The sequence below is a fragment of the Lathyrus oleraceus genome, chromosome 3 (assembly GCF_024323335.1).
Source record: "Lathyrus oleraceus cultivar Zhongwan6 chromosome 3, CAAS_Psat_ZW6_1.0, whole genome shotgun sequence".
NCBI classification, from domain to species: domain Eukaryota; kingdom Viridiplantae; phylum Streptophyta; class Magnoliopsida; order Fabales; family Fabaceae; genus Lathyrus; species Lathyrus oleraceus.
Window position 1 is genome coordinate 286,676,952 of NC_066581.1, and position 5,177 is coordinate 286,682,128.

Below are 5,177 nucleotides of genomic sequence, written 5' to 3' on the forward strand. Positions count from 1 at the left end.
CAAAGACCCTTCGATTAAATCATCATGTCCCTATAAAATAAACCATTGTCCCTCGGATGTTGCTTGCGAATATATGATTTTGTCCCTCGATGACCCGTCGTTGTAGCCTACGGTTAATGATGATCGTCCCTTCGAATGCTAAGGTATCCTTACAAATGTTGCCTTCCATGACCAATCGATGACCCTACGATGACCCTTTTACATCCAAAGGATAAAACTACTTACTTCTCACTAGTAAGGACAATTTTACCCTCATAAGGATAGGAAATGCCCATAAAGACCTTGGGTAGGTATAACTCTTAATTGCTGGCTCACAACCTAAAACATTTTTCATACCTCACACTTTGCAAATACTAGAAAATCACCACTTGGTATACATTCGTACTAGAATCATTGCCAAGTTATATTTTTCTAAACCGCTTCCAAAATTAAACGAGATAAATACTTTGTATACATTCGTACAAGAATCATTACAAAGTTAAACTCTCTTTTCAAAACATTTTTTAAGCAATTCACAAACACTTTTTTTCAGACAAGCATAAGTGATCAAGCAATTAAGAGCCCATGGATAACCATGGATACAAAGGATGCTAACACCTTCCCTTTGTATAATGTACCTCCCGAACCCAAAATCTAATTAAGGTCTTTCCTGTTCTTTTCCACCTTTCCTTATTGGATAAAAGAAAAGTCGGTGGCGACTCTTGCTAACCGCGACATTTGCTTTCCAAAGCAAAAACACAAAAGTCCAGTTCACCGTATGACAGAACTGGCGACTCTGCTGGGGATAAACAAAGAGAGGTTACCTTAAAAAAAAGATCACTTATTTGAATTGTCTTTTAAGGGATTGCTTGTGTATGTTGTGCTTGAGTGAAAGATCCTACACCCGGATCTAGTGTACCTTAGGTAAGTAGCAATAGATCATCGCGACTATCCGGCGTATACTGGAATGGTTAAAATGATGGCTACGATTAATGTGACACTTTGGATGTCCTGATGTTCCTCATGTTTACTTGAGGAGAAATTTGGCATCTGCGTGGTGTCATCAAAGCATTAACCAGACCTTTAGAACCCTAATTGACTCATCCTGGCCATTAGAAAGTAGTGAGATAACTGACTTCGGTTCCGACTGGGGTTGGTTGAGACTCGATACTACACTCTTTGAGATTGGACTTTGGGGAAGCTTTGGTCAACCACTTGGTGTTGCACTGAAGTGGACTTAAAGGAAGGTCAATGATTGGAGATCCTTTTAGAACCCGGTTACTATTCTAGGACAGGTTGAACCAACCAAACTTCAGTGGGGAGGGTACTTACCTATGGAACTCATGCAAGCCTTAAAACCTAGGAATGATTGCAGTGTGACTTGTTTGTGCTTGTAACATCATAACATCATAACATCATGACATTGTACTAACCATTTCAAGGACTTAGGGATTTAGCTTTGCTTTGTTAAACAGGTTATGGCTTCCAGGAAGACCATCCGGATCAATCTTGTAGCAATCTCTCCTCAACTCAAAGATTTAGTGTTGGAACTTCCCGATCATGCTCAGTTCATCAAGAAACATGGTTCTCTCCTCAATTTGGTTACCACTGGTTTCAAAGAAGATAGGATGAGAGTTTTATTCCAGTTCTTCGACCCTAAATATCATTGCTTCACCTTCCCAGATTATCAGTTGGTGCCCACTTTAGAAGAATTCTCCAGGCTGCTTGGGATACCTATCCTTGATCAAACACCTTTCAGTGGTTTAGAAAAGATTCCGAAGTCTGAAGAAGTTGCCGCGGCTTTACACATGACAAAGTCCGATATTGAAACTAATTGGGTAACAAGAAGTGGAATTAAGGGTTTACTTGCCAAATTTCTGATAAATAAGGCCCGAGAATTCTTAAAAGTTATGGATGTCTATGCTTTCGAAGATGTCCTAACATTACTAATCTATGGTTTGGTGTTATTCCCTAATCCAGACCAATTCATAGACATGAATGCTATTAAGATATTTCTCACTCATAACCCTGTGCCTACCTTGCTTGGAGACATTTTGCATTCCCTTCACACCCGTACTATGAAGAGGCAAGGGACTCTCATGTGCTGCGTACCTTTATTGTCTAGGTGGTTTATTTCGCACCTTCCTCAATCAGTCTTGAAGAACGAGCATAATTTGAAATGGTCTCAAAGGATAATGTTGCTCTCCCATTCAGACATCCGTTGGTGTCCTCATCCCGAAGAAAACGTTATCATCGTCAACCGTTGTGGAGAGTTCCCTAACGTACCACTCCTAGGAATAAGAGGAGGTATTACTTATAACCCGGCCTTGGCCCTACGTCAGTTTGGTTGTGCTCGAAGAGATGGCCCACATGAAATAATTATTCAAGGCACTGTGTTTGACTATGACGACGATTCCCAAGGTCTTCGTCAAAGGTTTGTACGAGCTTGGGGCATGGTGAAAAGAAGTACTTTAGGACAGAAAAACTCTATTCCTATGGAACCTTATCTCAGATGGGTACGCGCAAGAGCTCGTGAACTTGTCATGCCATATCTTGCAGTCGGACCATTGATTGTTGAACCAGGAGTTGAAGGAGGTACTCCTCAGATCATTCCTTATCCAGATATGCCTACCGATGTTGAAGAATTGAAGAGATCCTGGATCCATTTGAGAGAGGAAAAGGATACTTTTGAAGCCCAGTACTGTGCTGAAAGGAAGAAAGTGTTAGAACTTACCAGCCAGCTTAATGAGGAACGAAGACTCAATGCATATCTTCGCCCAAAAAGAAGCCGTCCCTGGGAGACTTGAGCTTTCATTGTATTTTATTATTTTGTTGTAATGAACATTGATTAAAGAAATTATTAATAAAAGTTCCTCTCTTTTTGGTGGTTTATGCAAAGTTAAATTCCAAAAGTCCTTGAAAACATTTCATACATTGCATAGCATAACATAACATTGCATAACAGGTATTCTAAAGATCAATATTCTCACGGTCCTCCTTCTAAACAGAAAAATGGCCCTCGAACAAACTGTCAAGGATCTCCAGGCTCATAATGCTCAATTCCATGAGATGATCTTGAGCTTATCCAAGGGGCAGGAGGAACTGAAGGCTCTTTTGCTCGAGAAGAAGAAAGACAAGAAAGTTGTGAGTTACATTAACCCGGGAAGAAGGCTTAAAGGACAGGCCGCAGGAGTCAAGATTAGAATGCCGAAGGATCAAGAAGAGGAGATAGAGAATGATTCAAAAGAGAAGAATGTTGATCTCTTCAACCCTGAGGACGACGATGAAGATTACGAGAATGAACAGTACTCTCCAAGAGATGGCAAGTACAAGTTGCTGGAAGAACGTATGCTAGCTATGGAGGGCCAGAAGGCGCCCGACCTGGATTTCGAAAGCTTGGGTCTGGTCTCTGATGTGGTCATTCCCCGCAAATTCAAGGTCCCCTCTTTCACTAAGTACGATGGTGCGTCTTGTCCTCAGATGCATCTGAGGGCTTATGTGAGAAAGATTCAGCCGTATACCACCGATAGGAAGCTATGGATCCATTTCTTCCAAGAGAGTCTGTCTGGCACACAGTTAGAGTGGTATTATCAGCTCGAGAGCTCTAACATCCGCACCTGGACTGATTTAGCAACAGCTTTCTATAAGCAGTACCAGTATAATTCTGAACTAGCGCCTACTCGGCTACAGTTGCAGAATATGACTATGGGATCTAAAGAAGGCTTCAAAGAATATGCTAAAAAATGGAGAGATTTGGCTGGCAGAGTCAAACCCCCTATGACTGATCGAGAATTAGTAGACATGTTCATGAGTACACTGACGGGCCCATTCTACAGCCATCTACTGGGAAGTTCTTCATCGGGTTTCACTGAACTTATATTGACAGGTGAACGTGTTGAAAGCGGCATTCGAAGTGGAAAGATACAGGCGGCTACCTCTGCAAGCACCAAAAGGTCCTATCACGGGAGGAACGAATCAAATGCTGTGTACGGTCAAAGGGGTCGTAGCAAGAAAAATCATGACCATACCATTGGAGCAGTTACGATTGCAACACCGCCATCTCAAAACTTCCAGCACAGACAAGACAGGCCAAGAAGGCAGTTTACCAAGATCAATATGACTTTAGCACAGGCACTGCAGGGTATGCTGAAAGCAAATTTAATTACCCTCAGAGATCCTCCTGCAAATCCCAACACTACTTCTCCTCGTTATAATCCCAATGCCAGGTGTGCATATCACTCTGATAGCCCCGGGCATGATACGAACGATTATTGGTTGTTGAAGAATAAGATTCAGGACATGATCGACGCTGGAGAAATTGAATTTGATCCTCCGGAGACTCCTAATGTCATCACTGCACCTATGCCTAACCATGACAAGATTGTTAATGCTGTGGATGACAATTCTCACATTACTGATGTAGCTGACTTAACATCTCCTCTCCTAATCATCAAGGAGAATTTATTGCAAGCTGGTTTATTTCCAGGTTGTGCTGAAAGTTGCGATCTCTGTATACTCCGACCCAATGATTGCTTAAAGTTGAGGAATGATATTCAACGGCTGATAGACGATCGTACAATTCTCTTCGAAAAGATTCTTAAGGTAGAAAACCCTATTGAAGAAATATCCGTGATTGCTAGGTCCAAAGTTCCGGTGAAGATTACCACTACTAGGGCGCCTGTGAAGATTACTGCTGAGCCCAAGGTAGCTCCCCTAATCATTACCACACCTGGCCCAGTACCGTATTCCTCAAGCAAAGCCATTCCGTGGAATTATGGAGGTGATGTTTACATCCGTGGTGTAAAGCAAGTTGATAATTCTGCTAATCCTAATGGCATTGTTGGGACTAGTAAAGTTACTCGAAGTGGAAGGATCTTCTCTCCAGAAATCTCACCTCCCGCCCCTGAAACTCGAGGAAAGGAACCAGTCAACCCTTCTCAGTCAGAGACACCGGTCGAAGTTACCACCGAAGATGTTGCCAAACAAGAAATGGAAGAAATGCTGAAAATCATCCGCAAGAGTGATTTTGATGTGGTAGAACAGTTGGGGCATACTCCATCTAAAATTTCGATGTTATCCTTGTTGTTATCTTCTGAATCTCATGCCAATGCATTGATAAAATTCTTGAAGACCGCTCATGTACCTCAGGAGACATCCGTCGATCAGTTCGAAAATTATGTTGCTAACTTGGCTGTTGA